This window comes from Amblyraja radiata, chromosome 27 (assembly GCF_010909765.2).
Source record: "Amblyraja radiata isolate CabotCenter1 chromosome 27, sAmbRad1.1.pri, whole genome shotgun sequence".
Lineage (NCBI taxonomy): Eukaryota > Metazoa > Chordata > Chondrichthyes > Rajiformes > Rajidae > Amblyraja > Amblyraja radiata.
In genome coordinates this window covers 13,738,841-13,765,284 of record NC_045982.1, presented here as the reverse complement: position 1 = coordinate 13,765,284, position 26,444 = coordinate 13,738,841, and the positions used below count along the sequence as shown (strand labels likewise).

The window sequence follows — 26,444 nt, the reverse complement described above, 5'->3', positions numbered from 1 at the left end:
ATGGAGTAGTATCTGTGTTCATGATGATCAAAGGTAGACAAGGAGGAACTCTTTCCTCTGGTAGAAGAATAATGAACAAGGGGCGACTGATAAAGCTAGAACTAGGTCCTTGTACACAAATAAATTAGTGATTGCTGTCAGTATGTAGAGTCAAAAGCTTGTTGTAGCTAACAATATGAAAGGAAGTTAGTTAAGTTGTGCTTAGCCACAATCGGTAAAGGAAAACAAGAAGTTCATAAGTGATAGGAGCAGAATTAGGCCACTCGGCCCATCGTCTACTCCGCCATTCAGTCATGGCTGATCTATCTTTCCCTTTCAACCCCATTCTCCTGCCTTGTCCCCATGACCCCTGACACACGTACCAATTCACAAATCTCCACCATAAATATCCATTGACTTGGCCTCCACAGCCTTCTGTGGCAATGAATTCCCCAGATTCACCATCCGCAGACTAAAGAAATTCCTCCTCATCTCAAAAGTGGAACCAAACCCGATAGAAAAGAAAAAATACCCAAGTAACCATTAAAAAAGGAGAGATTAGGATGTGTGGTTGAGGAAACTATTCAATGTTTTATGAAAGTGGTTTAGAAATTCAATTTTACAGCGGATGTTTTTATAAATACTAACAGATTGATTTGGTAATACAGGATTGCTTTTCAATGTACAAATGGCAACTCAGCTTTTGATGATAACTTTGTTCAGGCACTTCTGGCATTGGGACATGTCTGATGACAGAGCACAGAATACAGTCAGAGGCAACCTCATTCCCTGAGGAATGCTCTTTTCAAGGCTTCCCTGTGTGATTGAATCACAAGGATGCAATCAACACTTGGGGTGGATGGCATGCAGAGAAACAGATTTTTAAGAGCAGAAATATGCTCTGCGCTGGTGCTATTTAAAGGGATCATTAATCATTTGCAGCCTCTCAGCCCAGCACTCTTCACTTGAAGGGCCAGAAGACTGCAGATAAAACTCTAGAGTGTGTCTAAGCATGAATCTTATTTTACCTGCCAATGATGGATGGCATATTAAAGGAATGACTATGTCTGCAACATGACCCAGAACCACGGTGGAGCAGCGGTAGAGTTGCTGCCTTACAGCGCCAGAAACCCGGGTTCAATCCTGACTACAGGTGCTGTCTGTATGGAGTTTGTACATTCTCCCCGTGACCTGCGTGGATTTTCTCCAGCTGCTCCGGTTTCCTTCCACACAGCAAAGGCGCCCACCTTTGTAGGTTAATTTGCTTGGTATAATTGTAAGTTGTCCCTCGTGTGTAGGGTAGTATAAGTGTGCGGGCATTGCTGGTAGGCACGGACTTGATGGGCCGAAAGGCTTCTTTCCACGCTGTATCTCTAAACTAAAACCTGAGAACAGAACGAGAGGGCATGCAGATAAGGCAACTTGTCAGAGGAATTTGAAGGAGGAGAGGTAGGGCTCTGAAGAGTTTTCCATGAACCTACACTCTGAGGAGCAGTGCATTCAGAAGGTAATATTTCCCAAGGCTGAGATGTCAGATATCTCGCCTTCAGGCAGTGCTCATGCCACAAGGCTGTGCCTTGCCTAAGAAATAAAGGGCATCAACTCCCTGACCTGGGTCTTCAGATCATTCTGAGCAGCAGTAGATGGCGGCGCTGGCTTAAGCGCGGCCCACCTGCAGTCCGTCTGGTTTTTTTTCTTTCTTTTTGTTTCTTGTCATGTTTTAGTTAATTTTGTTTTATTAAGTTGTGTATGTGTGTGGGTGGGGTGGGAGAAACCTGCTTTGGTCTTCCTTCCGGGGATGCGACTTTGTTTTTTGTCATATTCCCCGTCTCCGTCTGCGCCGAGGCCTAATGGCGGAGCTGGCGGCATCGGTGCCGTAGCGGTGGCAGCAGCAGCGGAGACCCGACTCGGCATCGAAGCTGTGGCGGCGGCGGCAGCAGCAGCAGGACCCGACTCGGCCCCGAAGTTGCGGCGGCGGCGGCAGCAGCGGTAGCAGAGACCCGACTCGGCCCCGGAACCGTGGCGCAGCAGCAGCAGCGGAGACCCTACTCGGCCCTGAAGCTGTGGTGGCGGCGGCAGCAGCAGCAGCGGAGACCCGACACGGCCCCGAAGCTGTGGTGGCGGCGGCAGCAGCAGCAGCGGAGACCCGACACGGCCCCGAAGCTGTGGTGGCGGCGGCAGCAGCAGCAGCGGAGACCCGACTCGGCCCCGGAACCGTGGCGGCGGCGGCAGCAGCAGCGGAGACCCGACTCGGCCCCGAAGTTGCGGCGGCGGCAGCAGCAGCAGCGGAGACCCGACGCGGCCCCGAAGCTGTGGCGGCGGCCGCAGCAGCAGCAGAGACCCGACGCGGCCCCGAAGCTGTGGCGGCGTCGGCAGCAGCAGCGGAGACCCGACTCGGCCCCGAAGTTGTAGTGGCGGCGGCAGCAGCAGCGGAGACCCGACTCTGCCCCGAAGTTGTAGTGGCGGCGGCAGCAGCAGCGGAGACCCGACTCGGCCCCGGAACCGTGGTGGCGGCAGTGGAGACCCGACTCTCGGAGCTGTGGCGGCGGCAGCGACCACCCGCGGAGTTTGAACCGTCGCCTCGGCGCAGAGGGAGAACAAAGGGAAGACACAGAGACTTTAAGATTTTGCCTTCCACCACAGTGAGGAGGTGTTTGGTGAACTCACTGTGGTGGATGTTAAATTTGTGTTGATTGTGTGTTTTTGTCATTTTTTAATTATATGTATGACTGCAGGGAAACAACATTTCGTTCAGACCGAAAGGTCTGAATGACAATAAACGAATCTAATCTAATCTAATCTAGATGCCCAATGCCAAATCTCACTTCTGCATTCAGAATTCATAAATCCTCTGCTCTCTCATCACTTACCGAATAGTGAAAGGCCTGCCTGGAGTGGATGTGGAGAAGATGTTTCCAGTAGTGGGAGATTATAGGACCTAAGGCCATAAAGACATATCTTTAGAAAGGAGTTAAGGAGAAATTGCTTTATTCAGAGGGTCCTGAATCTGTGGAATTCAGTGCCACAGAAGGCTGTGGAGCCCAAGTCAATGGATACTTTTAAGGCGGAGATTGATGGACTCTTGATTAGTACGGGTGTTGGGGGGTTATGGGGAGAAGCAGGAGAATGGGGTTTAGAGGGAAAGATAGATCAGCCTTGATTGAATGGTCAGCAAGGAACAAAATGACCATGACCTATACCATTTGATAACTTCCAAGAGGAGGGCACGGAGCTACATCAACCAATATACATGCCCTTTTTTAAACTCTGAAATTCATCTCAAATTTGGGTGCCAGCAGAACTTTGTGTTCGTCCTGCACTTTACATATGATAATGAGCAATCAGTTATTTGTACCGACCACTCCAAAGCAGACCCAACCTCAATTTGATTGAGGTCAAACTAGGCTACATCATTAGTCCAGGCCTCTCTTCAGTTGTTCTTCAGTGTGCTCCCCCTTGCCCTCAACAAGCTTCCAACTAGATTGGCATTAACCAGTGGGACAATCAGGAAGCTGCTCACCCACTGTCACCTCCATTGCACAACCAAGGTTGCCTCAACATCAATCATCAACTATTGTGCACATGTGAAGGCTGGGTTTGTTGTGGACTCTTTCACTGTTGGGCTTGCACTAAATATCCATTAAGCAAAGGTCCTCTACTGACCATGTTGGTAAAGACTCTCAATACCACCAACTGGCAATAAAAATCAACAAGAAATAGTAAGATTAAACGAGAACTTACCAGTTTGACGTTTGATCTGTATTTTATGAGGAGTTACGATGAGGGATTACGTGAAGAAGCCCGCCACGATGCATGCGTGTCATTCTTCAAAGCAGCGGTGTGAAATCACAGATAACTGTAATGACTAAACATAGTAAGATTAGAGAAGAGATACCAGTTAAGTATATGATCAAGGGTGGGAGCGGAGGGCACGTAATCCCTCATCGTAACTCCTCATAAAATACAGATCAAACTTCAAACTGGTAAGTTCTCGTTTAATCTTACTATTTTACTTCGGAGTCACGTGAGTGACTACGTGAAGATTTTAAAGCTCTGTGATTTCATGCCGTGGAAACGAGTCCATGCATCACGTCTGCCTTGATGACTGTAGGAGGAATTGTGTTAACATAATTTGGACATGAATTCGACATTGAAATCATAAAATTTATTAACACAAAATTATAACCCCTTTTTATGGGTTTAAATTAATTTACAGAACTTAAAATTGTTTCTGCAAACGTTCCAGGTTTCATTACTGGTTTGTTGTAAAATAATTGGAATATTTTTTCTCCAGACCATCCTGCTGCCTTGAGGATTTGGTCCATTGGTACATCCAAATGTATCGCTGCCGATGTAGCTGCAGCCCTGGTGGAATGAGATTTTAAAATATTAGTATCCACCCCAGCCTGTGTTAACAGGTACACAAAAAAGCTGAAGAAACTCAGCGGGTGCAGCAGCATCTATGGAGCGAAGGAAATAGGCAACGTTTCGGGCCGAAACCCTTCAGACTGATCGGGGGTGGGGGGGGGGGGGGGGGGGGGGGCGGGGACAAGAAAGGAAAAAGGAGTAGGAGCCCGAAGGCTGGGGGATGGGAGGAGACAGCAGGGGGACTGAGGAAGGGGAGGAGACAGCAAGGACTAACAAAATTGGGAGAATTCGATGTTCATGCCCCCAGGATGCAGACTCCCCAAACAGAATATGAGGTGCTGTTCCTCCAAGTTCCGGTGCTGCTCGCTGTGGCCATGGAGGAGACCCAGGACAGAGAGGTCGGAGACGGAGTGGGAGGGGGAGTTGAAGTGCTGAGCCACCGGGAGGTCAGCTTGGTTATTGCGGACCGAGCGGAGGTGTTCGGCGAAACGATCGCCCAACCTCCGCTTGGTCTCACCGATATAGATCTGCTGACATCTAGAGCAGCGGATGCAATAGATGAGGTTGGAGGAGATGCAGGTAAACCTCTGTCGCACCTGGAACGACTGCTTGGGTCCTTGAACGGAGTCGAGGCGGGAGGTAAAGGGACAAGTGTTGCATCTCTTGCGGTTGCAAGGGAAAGTGCCCGGGGAGGGGGTGGTATGAGAGTGAAGGGAAGAATTGACAAGGGAGTTATGGAGGGAGCGGTCTTTGCGGAAGGCAGATATGGGGGGAGATGGGAAGATGTGGCGAGTGGTGGGGTCACGTTGGAGGTGGCGAAACTGACGGAGGATAACTTTTTGTATGTGACGGCTGGTGGGGTGAAAGGTGAGGACTAGGGGGACTCTGCCCTTGTTGCAAGAGGGGGGATGGGGAGAGAGAGCAGTGTTGCGGGGTATGGAAGAGACCCTGGTGCGAGCCTCATCTATGGTGGAGGAGGGGAACCCCCGTTCCCTGAATAATGAGGACATTTCAGATGTCCTGGTGTGGAACGCCTCATCCGTGGAGCAGATGCGGCGTAGACGGAGGAATTGGGAGTAGGGGATAGAGTCCTTACAGGAAGCAGGGTGGGAAGAAGTGTAGTCCAGATAGCCATGGGAGTCAGTGGGTTTATAGTGGATGTCGGTCAGAAGTCTATCACCTGCAATGGAGATAGTGAGGTCGAGGAATGGTAGGGAAGTGTCGGAAATGGTCCAGGTGTATTTGAGTGCCGGATGGAAGTTATTGGTGAAGTGGATGAAGTCAGTCAGTTATAAACACTGTGTTAGCACCTGTTTCAGCCATCTTGAGATGGTCTGGACCGTCACTCTTTTGTGTGGTTGCTTGTGGCTGACCAAAAAGTGCCTTCTCATTGCCTCTTAGGATTTTCGTTTTCTCCATGTATAACGACAGATGTCTTACTATACACAGACGGTCATCTGTTGGGTATGACCTAAATTGTATATTGAGGCCTGCTGATCCCTGTCTGTTCTGCTTTACTAACTCATAGATATGAAACGTAATATTTTCTGTTGAGGAAGTCATGTTGTCCAGTCTTAGTTTATGCAGTGACTGTACCCTCTGTGCCGTGACCAATGCCATTAGCATGACTGTTTTTAATGTCAGTCTGTGTAGGGACAGAGCTGTTGCTGGAGACCAATTCCTGAGCATCTTCAGGACAATACTTACATCCCATATTTGGGAGTACCTGGTTCTTGGGGGATTAGTATTAAAAATTCCCCTCATAAGTTTTGTTACCAGTGGGTGAGTCCCAACAGAGTAACGCTCTGTCCCCTGCCATAGGTAAGTCGATAGGGCATTTCTGGCGCAGTTGATGGCACTGTAACTGAGCCCCTCATCATAGTGGAGGCCTGCCAGATATTCCAGAACAGACGGGATGTTCATGTCTCTGTAGGTGATGTTGTTTTTATGGCAGTACATCTCCCACTTCCTGATATAGACCAGATACTGTTTTTTGGTTGACTGTCTTTGGGCCGCCGAGATCATGTTCACTGTTCGGTCCATCAGTCCCAGTTGTAGTAGAGGTGTTTTTAAACTCTACAAATTAATAAGTTCAAATGTTTATGGCATGGGTGGCTATCCCTTGTTACGGGATGTAGCAATAAATCTGGTCTATGTGGGATGGTGATACATGGTTCTAATACCATGTTTAATACCACTGGGAACCATGGTTGAGTAGGCCAATCGGGTACTACCAAAATACCAGACGCAGAGTCTTGTTGTATTTTCCTTAATACCCGACTGATGAGGCAGAAAGGAGGGAATGCGTAAATAAACAATTTCCCCCAATGCAGCGAAAATGCATCTGTCGCCGCTGCCCCAGGGTCTGGTTCCCATGAAACATAATTTGATAACTGGTGGTTAAGTCTGGATGCGAATAGATCGATATCTGGTGTTCCATATTTTGCTGTAATATCAGCAAATACTTTTTTATTCAACATCCATTCGGTGTTTTCATTAAATTTGCGTGACCTGGTGTCTGCCACTAAATTTAGTTTTCCTGGTAGGTAAGTGGCTGAAATCCAAATATCTCTCTGGATACAACATTGCCAAATTGTATTAGCCAGATTGTCACACGATGTCGATTTGTTTCCACCCATGTGGTTAATGTATGCTACCACGGTGGTATTGTCTATCTGTAGTCTAACATGCTGGTGATATGACCCAGTACAATATGACTTTAGGCCATGGAATGCACCCAACATTTCCAGGTAGTTTATGCCCAGTGTGAGTAATAATGATGCCTCCTGAGCAGTCCATCTACCTCCACAGCTGGTGGTGGCATTGGTGGCTCCCCACCCTAGTGCACTGGCATCAGTTTGTAGTACCATGGAAGGGTTACTGACAATGATTGGATTGGAACAAAGCCAGATGTTATCTATCCACCATTTTAGTTCCATTTTAGCTTTGATTGGTAGTTTCATAGGTCTGTCAAAGTGACCTGCATTAATTTAGAGTGCTTGTATTTTTGCTCTCTGTAAGTATTGGTAATGTAGAGGTCCAAATTGTGTGGCTGGAAAGGCAGCCACCATTTTGCCAATTACTTTTGCTACCAATCTGATGGATGGTTTGCTGATGTCAATGAGGTTATTGCAAGCCTCTATTAAATCTCTAGCCTTTCCCTTAGGCAGAGTCACCGACATGTGCACTGAGTCAATGGTGAACCCCAAATAGTCCATAGTAGTGGAAGGCGTTAGTTTAGATTTAACTGGATGGATAATAAACCCCAGTTTTTCAAATAACTGTTTTGTGGCTGTTACAGTTTGTTTGGCCAATTCCAAAGTTTTGCCCACAATGCGTATGTCATCTAAATATGCCATGACCATGTGTTTACGTTTCCGTAGAAACGCTAGGGCTGGTCTCATATTTTTTGTGAACTGCCTGGGGCTGATGATAACTCATTTGGCAGTGCTTTATACTGCCAGAGTTGTCCCATCCAGTTGAATTTTAAGTAACATCTGTGGTCACCTCGTATAGGCACTGAATAGTAAGCATCTTTTAAATCGATGCTGGCCATGAAGTAACCTTTGGAAATTAATTGTTTAGCAGTAACAAAGGTTTCCATTTTGAAGTGAATATATTGTACAAATGTATTCAATTTTGTCAGATCTATGATGATGCGACAACCACCATCTTTTTTGTTTTTGGTAAATATATTGGACACGAATTCTAATGGTTCATGTTGAGTTTTCTCAATTACACCTTTTACGTAAAGTCGTTCCAGTTCAGCTTGCGCTTTTGATTTTTCTTTATCAGAAAGCACGAACATTCGGTTCAGTATATGTTGAACTGGAGGGCTGTACTTGTGTATAAACTCTATTGTATATCCCTGGATACAGCTTAAGATGTAAGTATCGGTTGTTAACATGCTCCATGCATTCAGAAAAGAGTGTAATCTCCCCCCAACCTCCATGCTCCCTGTATTTTGTAGGGAACCAGACCCACCTACCTCCATAGTTACCAGTGGCAGGTTTACTTCTTTTTGTAGGTTCTTCGATGCTGTTGTTGCGCTGGTGTCTGGATTTTCGGTTAGGTTGGTGTTGGAGGTCCCCGCATCTTCCAAGAAGGCCGGCCTGGGCCATGGCCTAAAAAAGACTCGTGTTTTGAGTACCGGGTCTTCGAGCTTTCACCAGTTCTGCTGGTGGGTGCGTAGGGGTGCTGTCTTTGGCTGTAGTGGGTTTTTGTTGGAGTCCCTTTTATTAGTCCAGTAGGTTCTCTCATTCCTGCACCCCTTGCACACTTGTCTTTCCTTCTGCGGACCCCTCTTCCAGGTCAGCCCAGAACTGACCCGCAGTGCTCCCCTCTGATGAGGTAGAAGTACTGTGCAGCCCTTCAAGAGGTACTGCTGTGGGTTTATCATAGGGCCCACAGTGACCCGACTCCATCTCCCGGAGTCTGTCACGTTGGAGCAAATGCTCCACACACCGCTCCATCCGGCTCCAGCGCTCTCGGTCGCTGGCCGCCCGCGGTTGTTCAAAGTCGGACTCCTCTGAGTCCACGACCTTGTTTGTTTTTGTGTCTAGCCTTTCCGCCCGGCCGCGTGGATCTGGCCGGTGCGGAGGCGACATCGGGCACAGCTGATCCCACTATCGGTGATCCGAGTGCCGCTGGCTGCTGCTGGCTGCCCGCTGCTCCGCGGTCCACCCTCACCAGCTTTATCCTTACTGCCCGGCCGGCCGTGGTGTTCTGGCCGGTGCGGGACCAAAAGTCGGCACAGCTGATCCCTTACGGGGCTTGTGCCTTCAGCTGCTGCTGGCTCCCGCAACTTCGCGGTCCTCCTCCAGCTTCACTCGCAGCACTTGTGGACACTATTTTGTCCAGCTTCCCCCCCCCCCCGTGTAAAAACAGCGCGGGGACAAAAACTACCGCAGAGTAAATCACTTACCTGCAGGTCGTGGTTTCAAACTTACCGCTGCGGGGGAACGCTCCACCCCGCCTGTCGTTTCGCAAGCGTGAAAGCGATATGACACACATGCGTCGTGGCGGGCTTCTTCACGTAGTCACTCACGTGACTCCGAAGTAAAATCCAGGAACACATGGATTTGGAGCCAGTTCTTAGTGAAGGCAAACATGACGAAGTTCACCACTACCTCCAATATGTCCGATTTGACTGTCTGAAGAAAAGGTTGTTTTAAGGCGAAGACCTCAGAAACAGAACCAACACAGAGCTCTTGGTCTATTAAAAAGCAGTAATCCATGCCTTCCAGAGAAACAATTAGGAGTTATTAGAAAGGGTAAGGGTTGACGCATGAATGTAGTGTATTTGGCTTTTCAGAAAGCCTTTGGTAATTTAATAAACCTGGTCATGAATAACAATGAGTGCATTTAAGATTAGGAGTAGCATAGTAGCGTGGGGTTGAAAATTGGTTAACAGATGAAAAACAAAAGTAGGAATATACAGGCTATTTTCAGGCTGTGATTAGTGTGGGGCCACACAAATTGGTGAAATGATGAAGATGGAAATTGTAGATTGATGATGCTTGTATCAGGAGACCAGGTGCAAAGTATCCAAGCTTGCTGAGGATACAGAGCAGGATGATGGTGAGAGTTCTGAGTAGCGTGCAAAGAGGTTTCAAGGGGATATAGACAAGCTCATTGAAGGGCTGAGGACATGGCAGGTTTTGGGGGAAATAAAGTCATCCACTTTGCATGATGAGCAGAAAACCTTCTGGATGATGAGAGATTAGAAAGTAGTAGTGTTAGTGTTCAGGGGTACCTGGTCTTTGTAGGGAAGGAGTAACTCAGCGAGTCAGGCAGCATCTCATGAGAAAAGGGATAGGCGATGTTTCAGGTTGGAACTTGTTCAGAGAATGCACTGGAATACTGCAGTGGTCTGGTCTCCCTAGATGGGGAATTATATACTTGTTATCGAGAGGGGGCCCAAGCAGGTTCATCAGGTTGATTCTTGGGATGTGGGTGTTTGTTCTTCGGTGGGAGATGAACCAGACTGAGCCCATGTTATTCCATTTAGAATGATGAGAGTTAATTTCATTGAAACGTAGAGAATTCTCATAGGGTTTGGGGTAATGTTTCTCCTGTCGGAGGTGCCTTGAATAAATGATCATAATCTGAAAATAAGGCGTCAGTCATTCAGGACTGAGATAAGAAGAGCTTCCTGCACAAAGAGGTCAGTACATTTTTCGAACTTTCTACCCAAACAGGCTATGGAGGTCCTGTTGCTGAACAAGTATAATATAGAGTTCACCATTTTTTAAAATTATATAATTAGGGAATTGAGGCACATTGGGTTAGTGCAGGAAAGTGAGGATGAGCTATAAGATCAGCCATGATAATGAATGTATAACTGGTTAAATGACTCATTCCTGCCTCTTTCTAATGTGACTGCTTTACTAAAATAAACTGAAAAATATATGACAATGGCACAATGAATCTTAAAAGCAGTCAATTTTTTGATACGCAGCAGTGTGTCCTTGTATTAACACAGACAATGAAAACATTTCTTAATAAAGCTCATCTTTCATTTCTCCTGCTGCACTTGTATGTTGGTACCTGATTTAGTTTAGTTTAGAGATGCAGCGTGGAAACAGGCCCTTAGGCCTACCGGGTCCGCGCTGACCACCGATTCCCGCAGATTAGCACTATCCTACACCCACTAGGGACAATGTACACATACACCAAGCCAATTATCCTACAAACCTGTCTCGGTCAGTTGAGTCACGCTGGCCTGGATCAATATTTATCCAGGGCACACAAAAAAGCTGGAGAAACTCAGCGGATGCAGCAGCATCTATGGAGCGAAGGAACACAAAAAAGCTGGAGAAACTCAGCGGGTGCAGCAGCATCTATGGAGCAAAGGAACACAATCCAGGGCATTTTGGTTCAGTGTTGGACAGGTGATGACTGTGTTATATACTTGGCCAGGGAGGAACTTGACCCAGGATGACCCAGGATGCTGGAGTAAGTCTACGCGACAGGCAGCATCTCTGGAGAGAAGGAATGGGTGACGTTTTGGGTCCGGACCCTGCTTCAGACGTCTTCAGCCAGTCTGAAGAAGGGTCTTAACCTGAAACGTCACCCATTCCTTCTCCAGAGATGCTGCCTGTCCCGCTGAGTTGCTCCAGCATTTTGTATCTAAACTTTTTGATTGATTGAAAGATACAGCAAGGAAACAGGCCCTGGACTCATCGAGTTCACTCCCACCATCAGACCCTGGGGTCACCAAGTTCACGCCCACACGTTCAGACCTGTTCTGCGTTATTCCATTCTCGGACCCACTCCCCGCACACAACAGGTAGCAATGTTACAAAATTTTGAGATTTTAAAAATCAAGTCTGTAATTTATCCCATCAGATAAAGCATAAAAATAAGTTTAATTTGACACCTAATTCACTTTCATATCTCAAGTATTTAAAAAGTTATGGCCATTTTCATACTGGGAAATGAGCATCTTGTTCCCTATTGATTTTCTATGGACATAACAAAAAAGCTGTGATCGTGAACAGTCAAAAGCCCATAACTTTCTTAAAAATTAAGAGAACTGAATGAAATTTTCAGTTATCATAGATTGAAGCATTCTGAAACAAATATAAAATAATCTTACTTGGATGACCTGAAATTAAAGCATATAATTAGCTAGTTACCTAATTGTAGCTAATTTCAGACTTCAATTACTAGATCTAAACATCTATCCACTTCTTAATAAATGATTAACATTTTTAAATAGCCTAAATGTCCAAATAATATTCACAAATAATTCACAATAAAACATGATTTTTAAATCTCATTTACATTAATTTATAGGCCAAATGGAAGGAATTTAGTGTTTAATTGCTGTAAATAAATGCCCATTTAAATCAGCTTTCCAGTGGGTCCCTGTGGAACGCGCTGGTTTAGAACGTTCACATTGCGGTAGATTTGTGCCCCCAAATGCCGAGAAAAATACTGCGGGATATAATGGGCCCAAATTGAGCTACTCGCAATATTAAACTTTGTATAAAGGGATCTTTAGAAGCCCTTTTTAATGTAAAAATATACAACCTAACTTCAGTTGTCTGCTTTATGAGACCCTGCGGTTGCTGGCGGTCGCGGGTTTAGAGATTGATTTTTAAACTACTATAACTATTATTCAAGGCCTTTAAACCTAATAATAGCTTTTGCGACGGGGTCTTCCAGCGATTTTTCGTTAATAATTAACTAGGCTGAACATTTTCGATTGGAACAGCTTAGAGAAAATCGCGTTTTAAACCCGCCCCCTCTAAACGGCGCCAAAATCGCGCACACCGCAGCGGCAGATTTTCAACGACGCTTCAGGTAGGCTTTGCAACATACCTACAACAGGCAATTTACAGAGGCCAATTAATGTACACACCTTCATGAGGGTGTATAAAAGGAAAAAAGGTACTGGGGTGGAAGATTGCATGGAGTGGAAACAAGCAGAATGACTGAGCGGGGTTTGGCGAGATGAGCGGAGAACTGGAAGCACACCAGGGTCGGGGGTTCACAGGAAAGAAACGGGCAGTGGGGGGTTGTTACTTGAAGTTGGTGAGTTCTGCTATTTGTACTATTGCGTGTAAGCTACCCAATCGGAATATGATGTGTTACCCTCCAGTTAATGCACAGGAGGCGGCACGCATACCCCCATCCACATTAACGGGACGGAGGTGGAACGTGTTTCTAGCTTCAGGTTCCTGGGAGTCAACATCTCCGATGACCTCTCTTGGACCCACAATACCTCAACTCTGATCAAGAAGGCTCACCAGCGTCTCTTCTTCCTGAGGAGACTGAAGAAGGTCCATCTGTCTCCTCAGATCCTGGTGAACTTCTACCGCTGCACCATCGAGAGCATCCTTACCAACTGCATCACAGTATGGTATGGCAACTGCTCTGTCTCCGACCGGAAGGCATTGCAGAGGGTGGTGAAAATTGCCCAACACATCACCGGTTCCTCGCTCCCCTCCATTGAGTCTGTCCAAAGCAAGCGTTGTCTGCGGAGGGCGCTCAGCATCGCCAAGGACTGCTCTCACCCCAACCATGGACTGTTTACCCTCCTACCATTCGGGAGACGCTACAGGTCTCTCCGTTGCCGAACCAGCAGGTCCAGGAACAGCTTCTTCCCGGCGGCTGTCACTCTACTCAACAACGTACCTCGGTGACTGCCAAACCCCCCCCCCCCCCCCCCCCCCCCCCCCACCCCCCCCCCCCCCGGACACTTATTATTATTTATTCAAATCATTTGCTATGTCGCTCTTCCAGGGAGATGCTAAATGCATTTCGTTGTCTCTGTACTGTACACTGACAATGACAATTAAAATTGAATCTGAATCTGAATCTGAATCTGAGGAGGAGGCACAGGAGTGAAAGGCCAGAATGGGAAGGGAAGTTAAATACTTGGCAACTGGGAGATTCACCAGACCTTGGATGAAAGAGCGTAAGTGTTCAGTGAAACATCTTCCCATTCCACTTTCCTTAAAGACCACTTTCTCTGCAATTCCTTGGTTCACTCATTACTTTCCCCTGCAATCACTGCAAATGTCACCCCTTCTCCCTACATCTCTCTCACTTCCATCCAGGGAGCCCAGCAGCCCTTTCAGGTGAGACAGAGACTCGCATGCTGGAACCTTTGTCATTTAGAAACATAGAAAATAGGTGCAGGAGTAGGCCATTCGGCCCTTCGAGCCTGCACCGCAATTCAATATGATCATGACTGATCATCCAACTCAGTATCCCATACCTGCCTTCTCTCCATACCCCCTGATCCCTTTAGCCACAAGGGCCACATCTAACTCCCTCTTAAATATAGCCAATGAACTGGCCTCAACTACCTTCTGTGGCAGAGAATTCCACAGATTCACCACTCTCGGTGTAAAAAACTTACTCCATCCATCTGCAAATCAAACCTCTCCTCACCTACAGTATATTCACCTATCACTTGCAGGCTTTGTACCATCCCTACCTCTCTTTTCCAGCCTTCTCCCCTCGACTGATAGCAGTCTGAAGCAATGTCCTAACCTGAACTGTCGTTTGTCCATTCCCTCCCCAGACATTGGACTGGACGGCTGAGTTCCTCCATCACTTTGTGTTTTGCTGAATGTTCCAGCATCTACAATTTCTTGATAGATGCTTGCTATATAATAATAATAATAAATTTTATTTAATGGGCGCCTTTCAGACATCTCAAGGACACCTTACATAGTAATCGGAATAAAAACATATAATCGGAATAGAACAGGTAAAAAAGACATCACAGAGACACAAATTAAAAACAGAATTCAATCCAAAAACAGAAAATCAAAAACACAGTGTGAAGAGAGAGCAGCGGCAGCCAAAGCGCGCCAGCGTCCACTCTCTCTTCACGGCAGCCAGGACTACAATTAGACAAAAAATTCATCCCCCCACAGTGGATGGCACTGTGGAGGAAGGCACAATATCCAGTCCCCACCCCATGTTCACCCCAAAGTCAGGCCTATTGAGGCCACCGCAATTGCCTCTACGGAGGCCCGATGTCTCTGGCCGTTCTCACCGGGTGGTCTTGCCCCGGCGTCGGGAGAGTCCTCTCGGCAGCTGAGCCACCTGGAATGGCCGCTTCTGGTTGGAGCCCGCGGCTGCCGAAGCCGACAAGGCCGCGCCGGTTTGGAGCTCCCAGGCTCCCGATAATAAAGTCGGCGCCGCCTCTCCGCACTGCCGCCGCTCCACACGCCGCCTCTCCACGCTCCGCAGACCCGCAGCCTGGAGATGTTGCTCTCGGCGGTCCAGCTCGCCAGAGCTCCAGCGCGTCGCTCCAGCGCGGCGACCCAGGCAAGGCATCGCCCGCTCCGCTCCAGCGCTCCAACGCTGTGCCGCCGCCGAGGCCGAGGTGCTGGGCTGTCCCCGCCAGGAAACGGTGCTTCAAGCCCGCAGGTAGGCCACGAGGACGGGTCGACGGGCAGCCCGGAGAAAAAGCTGCCACACCGACTAGGTAGGGACCTAGAAATAAAGATACACCTACCCCCCCACATTAAAAGACCATATCCCCTACAAACAAAAAAACAGGACTCACTAAAAACTATAAAAAAAACAAATTTAAAACGGACGGCTGCTGGCTAGCAGCCGTTCACCAAGATGGCTCCTCCTCCACAGTATAGTCCCTACACTAATACAAGCAAACTATTAAAACATCACACGGTCTGGCAAAGGAAGCAGCGTATCATTGCACATGGAATCTCAAAATAACTTCAGTAACAGTTTCTTGATAGTTCTGTGCTTTTTCTCACTCTTGAGTTGCATACAGATGGAATGATTTCCAATGTAGAGCTCTAAAAGTTCTGTCTCTATTATAAACTATTCTGACTTGCCCTGAGACAGTGAGACAGAGATGATGGGTTTCCAACCTGTAATAATTTCAGAGAAAATTGGTACTTTCAGTGTGTGATCTAAATTTGTCAATACTGTCATTTCAGCTTTCTGGCCATGGATCAATCATACAAAGGCCATTTCTTAATTTAAAAAAAACACCTCTTTTACTACAGAATGTATAAATCTGACGACTAGAAAAAAAATCAGTCTTTTGCCAGTATTGGCTAAAGGCAGGTATTTTATATGTGATCCCCTTAACATCATGCATTCTGTGATAGATTTGATATTGTACGTGAATGCTATGAACTTGTGTCATTTGCTTCGCAAGGGGTTTGAGCTTTTGTATTATTTTGTTATGCATATTTAGAGAAAATATCAAGATGAAATAAAATTAATTAATTTCATCGTTTGCATTGCATTTTCTATTAAAAATTCTGTAGTCGTTCAAGCTATTGTATAGTTTAAAAATACAGTGTCCTCCATAATGTTTGTGGCAAAGACCCATCATTTATTTATTTACCTCTGTACTCCTCAATTTGAGATTTGTAATTGGAAAACAATCACAAGTGGTTAAAGTGCACATTGTCAGATTTTAATAAAGGCCATTTTTATACATTTTGGTTTCACCATGTAGAAATTACAGCAGTGTTTATACATAGTCCCCCCCCATTTCAGGGCACCATAATGTTTGGGACACGGCAATGTCATGTAAATTAAAGTAGTCATGTTTAGTATTTTGTAACATATTCCTTTGCATGCAATGACTGATTGACGTCTGCGATTCATGGACATCACCAGTTGCTGGGTGTCTTCTCTGGTGATGTTCTGCCAGGCCTGTATTGCAGCTCTCTTTAGCTTCTGCTTGTTTTGGGGGCTAGTCCTCTTCAGTTTTCTCTTCACCATACAAAAGACATGCTCAATTGGGTTCAGATCGGGTGATTGACTTGGCCACAAGAATTTACCATGTTTTAGCTTTGAAAAACTCCTTTGTTGCTTTAGCAGTATGTTTGGGATCTGTCTGGCTGTCGAATGAACTGCCGGCCAATCAGTTTTGAGGCATTTGTTTGAACTTGAACAGATAGGATATGTGTCTATACACTTCAGAATTAATTATGCTACTATCATCAGCAGTTGTGTCATCAATGAAGATAAGTGAGCCAGTACCTTCAGCAGCCATACATGACCAGGCCATAACACCCCCACCGCCATGTTTCACAGATGCGGTGGTATGCTTTGGATCTTAGGCAGTTCCTTCACTCCTCCATACTTTGGTCTTTCCATCACTCTGATATGTTAATCTTTGTCTCATCTGTCCACAAGACATTTTTTCCAGAACTGTGGTTGCTCTTTTAAGTACTTATTGGCAAACTGTAACCTGGCCATCCTATTTTTGTGGCTAACCAGTGGTTTGCATCTTGCAGTGTAGCTTCTGTATTTCTGTTCATGAAGTCTTCTGTGGATAGTTGTCATTGACAAATACACAACTGACTCCTGAAGAGCGTTTCTGATCTGTCGGACAGGTGTTTGGGGATTTATCTTTATCATAGAGAGAATTCTTCTGTCATTAGCTGTGGAGGTCTTCCTTGGCCTGCCAGTCCCTTTGCGATTAGTAAGCCCACCAGTGCACTCTTTCTTCTTAATGGTCCAAACAGTTGATTTTGGTAAGCCGACGTTTGGCTGATGTCTCTAACAGTTTTACTATTGTTTCTCAGTCTCATAATGGTTATTTGACTTTCATTGGCACAATTTTGTTCCTCATGTTGACAAACAGCAATAAAAGCTTCCAAAGGTGATGGAAAGACTAGAGGAAAGACTAGGTGCTGAGAGCTCTCTTATACCTGCATTAAGGAGGCAATTAAACACACCTGAGCAATTACAAAGACCTGTGAAGCCATGTGTCCCAAACATTATGGTGCCCTGAAATGGGGAGACCATGTATAAACACAGCTGTAATTTCTACATGGTGAAACCAAAATGTATAAAAGTGGCCTTTAATAAAATTTGACAATGTGCACTTTAACCACATATGATTTTTTTTTTTCTATTACTAATCTCAAATTGTGGAGTACAGAGGCAAATAAATAAATGATGGGTCTTTGTCCCAAACATTACGGAGGGCACTGTAGCTGTGTGATACAGATTATTCCATTCAGAACTGAGATCAGAAATGTCTTCATTAGAGGGTGAAGAATCTGTGGAATACTTTACCACAGAAGACAATTGAGGCCATGTTATAAAATATATTCAACATGAAGATATATTTTTAATGCTAATGGTGTCATGGGAAATGGAGAGAAGATCAAGAACAAAATACCTTTTTGTGTTGAATGGTGAAGTTACTCCTTTTACTATTTTCTATGTTTCTTTGAAATAAAAACATTTATTCATGAAAGGCTTTCAGAATATTGATCTGCTCCTGCTTGCGGGTTGAATTGTTTGACTCACAGTTGAACCCGAAGCTGATATTCTGAGTTTTTCTCCTCTTTGGCACCTCTGTTAAGTTACCCAGTTCTAACTCTGATTCAGCACACTAACCACCGCAATTTGTCTGTACGTAAGGCCCGTTCTAAGTTGCGATATGGTAGATTCTGCAGTATCAGGCCTGCAACTCAATGGACTGGATTGTCCAACCCGCTCACACTCCCAGTCCTCTGACATTCATCTCAGTGTCTCAGCCCTTCAATCTCACCATTCCTGGAGCGTCTGACCTAACTTGCCACCTAATCCTAGGAGGCAGGATTGCCTCTTTCTGCAGCAGATTCCATAAACTAAACCAGTCTTGTCGGTGGGTGTGCAATGGACTCAAGCGTACCAAGGGAAAATAAATGATAGTGATTAAGGTAAACACAGACGTCATTTAATGCCATGCTTTAAAGTTTCAAATGAATAAAAAGTAGCTTGTTTTCTCCCAGAAAAGTCTCATCTAAAATTATCTATAAAATCTAAAGGCGAAAACTATTTTTTTCAAATTACTGTAATTAATTCAATTATATATCGCTATTCTGCCTGCATTGCATGCTAGATACATGCAGATTTTTTTTAAAGTTCATCCTGTTGTTTTGGTTGGACTTTATCCATAATTTAATTGTTCCTGGACGTGGACCTTCCCAAGGTCTCCTGATGTACCTTCATAACCTTCCAACCTACATAAACTTGTGATTCTCTCCCCTCTGCTGTCCTTGCGCTTATTGGTCTATGTAAGCTTCTCTGAAGGGCCCCTGGATGTTTTATTATCTTAACAGTACTAAGTGAATGCAAGTTAATATTGGGATGGAGAGAGATATCCGTTGTATAGTGAAGTGTGATTTCCAGAAGGTGTAACTTGGAAGTCAATTTGGGATAAATGGAATATACTGGAATCTATGCTGTAATCTCTATAGTCACATAATAACTCAATCCCCTGCACATTCATATTTTGTCTAAAATTGTTAATTTTCCTATCACACCAAAGTAAACGCTGAAGTCATTATTGACATGCTTTAAAACTAACCGGAAGACAAGATGCAACAAATAATACTAGTTGCAAACTTTAGTCTGCCTGCAACCCTTGAACAGATCCAAAAATTGCTGAATTAATTTTGTCAACTAAAAATATATATATTTTTTTTTAAAAGGAACCTCATTTATTTTCAATCTATTTTCAATTACAACATATCAAAAAAGTTTAAGAGACATTTTTTGCTTTAAATGGATGGACGAGCCAGAGATTTGGCAGCTGTAGCTGGGCTTGCTTGCCACCAATTCCTGCAAGGCGAAACCAAGTGGCAGCTTAAGCAACAACAGGCCAGCACTTCTAGACAAGCTCAATGCATTGTATACAAGCTTTCTCAGGCCTCCATAGCTCTGTCACCGAGGGCAAAGTCAGAGGATCCTTCATGGGGTTGATCCTCGAAAAGTGCCTGGACCTGATGATTTACCTGGTCACGTTCTCAAATCCTGCGCTCATCAAATGGCTGAGGTTTCCACCTGCTGTAAAAGGGTATCAATAAAACTGGTGCCCAAGAAGAGTACATGGACAATAAAAAGACCACTTGGACAATAGAAATTCATACGTCAGGCTGCTGTTCATCAATTACAGCTGTATGTTCAACACCATCATCTCCTCCAAACTTGTTACCATTCTCAGGGAACTGGGTCTCTGCACACCCCTTTGTAACTGGATGCTTTACTTCCCCATCAAGAGGCCACAATCGGTGCATTGATAAATTGAATTCCACTATTTAAACTAGGAGGAATTGCCCAGTGTAGGGAAATAGAGAACCAGAGGGCATTGGTTTAAGATGAGGGGGGAAAGATTCAACAGGAAACCGATGGGCATCTTTTTTACACGAAGGCTGGTGGGTATATGGAACGGGCTGCTGGAGGAGATAGTTGAGGCAGGTACTATTGCAGCATGTAAGAAACATTTAAACAGGAACATGGATGGGATAGATATAGATGGAGATGGCCAGTGTGGGCTAGTTGGGCTGAAGGGTCGGTTTACACACTGTCTGACTATGACTCTAAAAGCCACTGGTAGCAAAGCTCACTGTTTGGATGTCTGCTGCCATTGCATCCAGTTTGAGTGATGTGGCATTATGTTTTTTTTGCCCATGGGTAGACACCAACGACAAGAAATGTCTGAAATAACGTCAGAGTTGACTGTTTCAAATTCTCCTCCATTTTATTGGCAGTGCGTTTGTCATCCTATTTTTTACAAAAAATGTATTAGTTCCACAGTAAACATGTTTTTTTTCCTAATTCTGCAACAAGCTGTTGCTCAGCAGTGGCTGACTTGGCACTCCCTGGGCAATTTCAGCTGTTTAAATGGTTTGCTATTTCATTTCACAGCGGATGCCCGGGGTTATTGCTTCTGCCGCTTCATTGGATCGCCCATTGTTCTCGTGTCATTGTGCTCATTTTAGCAAAGCTCCAAGGTAGTGTGTGTAGGGATCTAACCAGCATGCTCAGAAACTCTCACTTGTAACTCTCTGGGCCTTCTTTAATAATGGAGAATGGTCTCTTGCAATTAGAAAGATGATATTGAGGTTAGGAAATCATACGGGGAGCTTTTCAAGTAGCAGAGCATAAGAAATGGGAGGAGGGTTAGGCCATTCAATTCATCATGCCTGGTTTACGCGTATTGAGCGTAAAACAAAGTGTTGGAGTAACTCAGCGGGTCAGCCAGCATCTGTGGTGGCAATGAATAAACGATGTTTTGGGCTGAGACCCTTCTTCAGACCGATGGCGTAGGGGGAAGAAAGCTGCAAAAGAGAGAGGAGGTTGACAATAGACAATAGGTGCAGGAGTAGGCCATTTGTCAGAGTTACTGACAAAAGTCTAGAGGTGAAAAGGAGACAAAAGGATGTCAGATAAGGAAAGGAGAGGAGTGAAATGTAACGCAGCAGTGAAGGATAAGGGTAGAAACATAGAAAGCAGGTGCAGGTGTAGGCCATTCAGCCCTTTGAGCCAGCACTGCTATTCAATATGATCATGCCTGAACATCCAGAGTCAGAACCCTGTTCTTGCTTTTTCCCCCATGTCCCTTGATTCCGTTAGTCCCAAGGGCTATATTTATTACTATCTCTTGAATACATCCAGTGATTTGGCCTGGGAGGAAGGGAATGGAAGCGGAGGGAAAATGGGTGACTTGTGAATGGGAGGGATGACTGATGAGCGTACAGAGGAGGGAGAAGAACAGGGTGACCGAGGTGGGAAATGTTGGAAGAAATCTGGATACTGGGTGGGTGGTGGGGAAAGAAGAGGAAGGTGGAAGCTCAGAGTGCATTGCTTGCAATTGGAGAATTTCTATTTGAAAGGAATTGGATTTTATCCCTGTTTAAGAAGGAACTGCAGTTGCTGGAAAATCGAATGTAGACAAAAATGCTGGAGAAACTCAGTGGGTGAGGCAGCATCTATGGAGCCAAGGAAATAGGAAACGTTTCTGGCTGAAACCCTTCTTCAGTCTGAAGATGCTGCCTCACCCACTGAGTTTCTCCAGCATTTTTGCCTACCTTGGATTTTATCCATACCGTGTTCTGGTGATGACTTAGACACTGTAAAAAAAGTAAGTTTAATCCAGCTATTCATCGTGAGCCTTTGGGTGAATGGGATTTTGAGAGGTTTTATATAAATAAAGAATAATACATTTGAGCTGCAATGTTAAAAGGTCTCCAGTGCGACACACGTGTAAAACAAGAGTGGCCTTGATTTTGCAAACATTGGTTTGGGCTTTAGTTTTATTTCCTCTCGATTTATCATCTTTGCAAAGGGTGGCTAATAATGAGTAAAGTCCACAGCTTCATCTCATTTTGTCTTTCTTCCATCAGGGTTTCTGAAATTACTTTTCATGTACTTTGTTATAATAATTCACTACAAATTTATGAAGCTTTCACAATCTGCTATTCTCCCATGCTATCTTTTCAACAACATTATATTCAAAACAAAATGCTGTCCACATTTTCTTACTTAGTCCTTAATTTAAAACTCTGTTCTCCAATTGGTAAGTCCTGTACGTGATCACAGGAACTTCAAATCCCTTATAGGAAAGAACTGCAGATGCTGGTTTAAATCGAAGGTTGACTCAAAATGCTGGAGTCACTCAGTGGGTCAGGCAGCATCTCTGGAGAGAAGGAATGGGTGACATTTCGGGTCGAGACCATTCTTCAGAACCTTCAAATCCTGTACCTTTATACATAAATTCATGTTATAGGAGCAGAATGAGGACATTCAGCCCATGATGTCTACTCCGCTATTCATTCTTGGCTGCTCTATCTTTCCATCTCAACCCCATTTTTCTTCCTGCGATTAGGATTATGTTTTAATTACATCTATTTCCTCACTTTTGAGGAACAGTTACTTTTTTTGGCAAAGGAAAAGATTGCTCAAGTTTCCAATTGAGTAACAAAAGTGTCGGACTGAGTTGTTGCCAAGTCTAAATTTGGTCAAGAAGTGGAGAGGAGAAAACTGATTTGACTTTCAGAGAGGCTGATCGTGATTTAGCCCAGAGGAAAATGGAAGTTGGAGCGGAATTGATGGACGAATAATCACCATTTCACATTGGCACCCATTACACACAGGATTGTTTGGAGTGCTATTTGGGCCATGTGTGAGTGTTAAAATGCACAGTCTGACCGAGTGAATTTTTAAAAACCGTCTGTAAAAACAAGGTTTGATTTATACCTAAACCTGCCATTGATAAGTTATCATTCTGAGTGAAGAAATAAATTCATTTTGGTGCTTAAAGAGTTTTAATTCTACAATATAAATTAACCAGCCTTCGGGTCATTTTTTTACAATCATTTTTAATTCACTCATTTCATTTCAATCGAGGTCTTATGACATAAAAGAAAATGCAATTCTTACAAAGGTTTAGTTCAGAAAGGGAAAGAAAGGGCCTTAATATCTACAGTCCAAAAGTTTCTAAATGGCATAATACAAACAAAAATAAATAATTTCCCAGAACAAAATTGGTTAATTCAGCAGAATACAAAATGTTGGATGAACTCAGCAGATCAGGCAGCAACTGTGGATGGAATGGATCTCTTTCTTGTATGGCTTTGTAAATATTTGATTAGTGTATAAATGTAAATAATTTGGTGTACATATAGCTGCTGGTGTACATATGGTGTACATATAGCTGCTAAATTTGTATAAGATAATTATAAGCAGTTCAATAAGGGGTGGGAATTAATAAGCTTTGGCTTCTTCCTGCTCCTTTTCAGACACATACAATTTCATTTATTTATAGATATTGTTTATGACACTTTATAAATATTCTTGTTTTGTTTTTTGTATGCTGTTTCACACTTGCTTTTTATTCTTTTATTCTGTTCGAAATAAAGAATTAAATAAATAAATAAATAAATAGATGGATAGGCAAAATGTCTATCGCTGACACAAAATGCTGGAGTAACTCAGCGGGACAGGCAGCATCTCTGGAGAGAAGGAATGGGTGACGTTTTGAATCGAGACCCTTCTTCAGACTGATGTCAGGGGAGTGGGCGGGACAGAGATGAAATGTAGTCGGAGACAATAAGACTGGTGGGAGAACTGGGAAGGCGGAGGGGATGGAGAGAGAGGGAAAGCAAGGGCTACTTGAAGTTGGAGAAGTCAATGTTCATATCGCTGGATTGAAAACTATCCAAGCGAAATATGAGGTGCTGTTCCTCCAATTTGCTCTGGGCCTCACTCTGACAATGGAGAAGGCACAGGACAGAAAGGTCAGTGTGGGAATGGGAGGAGGAGTTAAAGTGTTGACCAACCGGGAGATCAGGTAGGTTTAGGTGGACTGAGCGGAGGTGTTCAGCGAAATGATCGCCGAGCCTGCGCTTGGTCTCGCCATTATATAGAGGTCCACACCTGGAACAGCGGATACAGTAGATGTCTATCGCCGAGTTCCTCCAGCAGTGTGTTTTGCTCATTATTCCAGCATCTACTGTTCCTTGAATCCTGTAGGTTAATTAAGATTAGTTGGCACAAGACTGGAACCCGCACGTTCAGACTTGGGACACTTTTATTCAGATACAGATTCAGATCAGGTGCATTTGGATCCTGCACTTTATTTAGTATGTGTTGCTCAGTAATGAGACGGTCTCAGGAGTGTGGATATTTCAGCAGTTGTGTGGGTGGATCTGGCGTCAACTCAGCCATCAACAGAGAGTGGGGTTGCTTTTTGTTTACCAGTGTGGGTAATGAAAATAACTACTTGCAGGTCAAGTTGAGTCACGCTACGAATTTAGTGGGCGTTTCTGAGCGGAATTCACCATTGCACTATAAACATGATAGCATTGCGAGGAGAATTCATCAGGCATTCCTGGGAATTGGATGCTCCTGGGACAAGAGAGTGCTGGACTTGGATTCTACAAATGTAGATCCCATGCTAACCTTTAATCCTTCTGGGCACAATGCTGCAGCTAATTGAGCGGCTCCATCACACCTGGTTTCAATCTGGTGCTTTGTCTGTGGAGTTTGCACATTCTCTCAGCGACAACAGAGGTTTCCGTCAGGTTATTCCGGTTTCCTCCCACATCCCAAAGATGAGCAAATTGGTAAATTACTTGCTCACTGTAAACCATCCCAAGTTTGTAAGCGAGGGCCAGAATATTTTGGGAGTTGATTGTAATGTTGGAAGGATAACGTAGATTTAGAGCAAGTGGGCGCTTAATGGTAGTCTCAAATTCAATTGACCGATCATCGATGGGCCTGTTTATATGTACTACGAATCCATGCTCACCTTTCCTTGCCACTTACCTGATCACAGGATCCGCCTCTCTGTTGGTCACTAAATGGATGGCTGACCTGACCCCAGATCTGAACCCGCTCCCATCCCTCCCAAATACCCACACCTCCAATAAGCCTGTTACTAAGTAGCATGTGTTAAACCATGCACGGCACCCAGATGCGTGGCACCCTCTCAGTAGCACCCAAAGCTTTGAACTGTTGGTACCTTTGAAGTTCACAGGTGCCAACCCGTGACCAAAATGGACCTTGGCTTATGGCTGGTGCATCTATCTATCTAGGGCAGCACAGTGGCGCAATGGTAGAGTTGCTGCCTTTCAGCGCCGGAGACCTGGGTTCAATCCCGACTATGGTGCTGTCTGTATGGAGTTTGTACATTCTCCCCGTGACCACGTGGGTTTTCTCCAAGATCTTCAGTTTCCTCCCACACTCCAAAGACGTACAGGTTTGTAGGTTAATTGGCTTGGTGTATGATTAAATGTAAAACTGTCCTTAGTGTGTGCAGGGTAGTGTTAATGTGCGGGGATCACTGGTCGGGGGGGGGGGGGGGGGGGCGAAGGCCCTGTTTCCGCGATGTATCTCTAAAACTAAAAACTAAAAAGCTCACTCATCTAGCCGCAGTTCTGATTTTAGTTGGTGGTTAGGGTGGTTTAGTGCAAGTTTGGTTAGACTCCTCTCCCCTTCATTGATGTAGAGTGATTGGATGTTGGATGAGTAAGGGTTTAGAGTTCAAGCCTTTTGGTTTCCATTCACTCATAATTCTGTTCAGTTAAATAAATTCTCTGTGTTTTTGATGTGTTCTATTCTATGAATCCGGTATTTTATCTGATTGAAGATATCAAAGAAGTGTGGGCAGAACATGTAAATGTGAGTACTTTACTGTAATTTTCCAAGTTAATTTGAAAATAATAATCCGATTGTGTCAATATCGATCTGGTAAGGCAGGATAATTTGTTTACGGAATACAGTTTGTGCCATCGAATCAAAACCCCAGTGTCAGTTAACAATACGATTTTAACTGCTATCAACTAATGTTTCATTTCCTTTGTTCCAGTCTGTTTTCAAAAGATTAATTTGGCTGACTTGAACCATGCTGATAGTCATTCTGAAGCCATCAGATGTATAGAGCATGCCAAAGATTGTGAAGATCAGCAGCAAAATGCAATATTGTATTAATTATAGACTTTGGTGCAGTTTTGAATTGAGTGTTCGTACATGAGGAGCGCTTGTGCTTTCTGCATTTCAAGGTGGAATAGTTCAGTTTACAGTTATTTAAATCTCTTTCTTGACCTGTCTGACATTCACCTAGCAGTCCACAGTTCAATAAAAGTGTCCACTTGTTCTTGGCCTAAGCTGGAGTTTGATGAGTATTTATTCCCTTGCATAGTGGCATCTGATGTTTCCATCAGCTGAAATATACCGACAAGGTTTTCTGGTCAATGTAGGGGTCATTAGAAGTAAAATATTGTACCAGTAAAACCTTGTTCTGGTTTGTTGGAAGGAGAATTTAAGCGGTTGGTTTTGCTACTCTGAGCATGGGATATTAT

The 26,444-nt window shown here is 44.6% G+C and overlaps 1 protein-coding gene across 2 annotated transcripts in view; it reads left to right on the top strand.

Moving 5' to 3' along the window:
- Positions 1-26,444, top strand: part of rcan3 (RCAN family member 3) — a 106,883-nt gene that overhangs the window by 19,422 nt on the left and 61,017 nt on the right. The gene's annotated exons all lie outside the window — the stretch shown is intronic.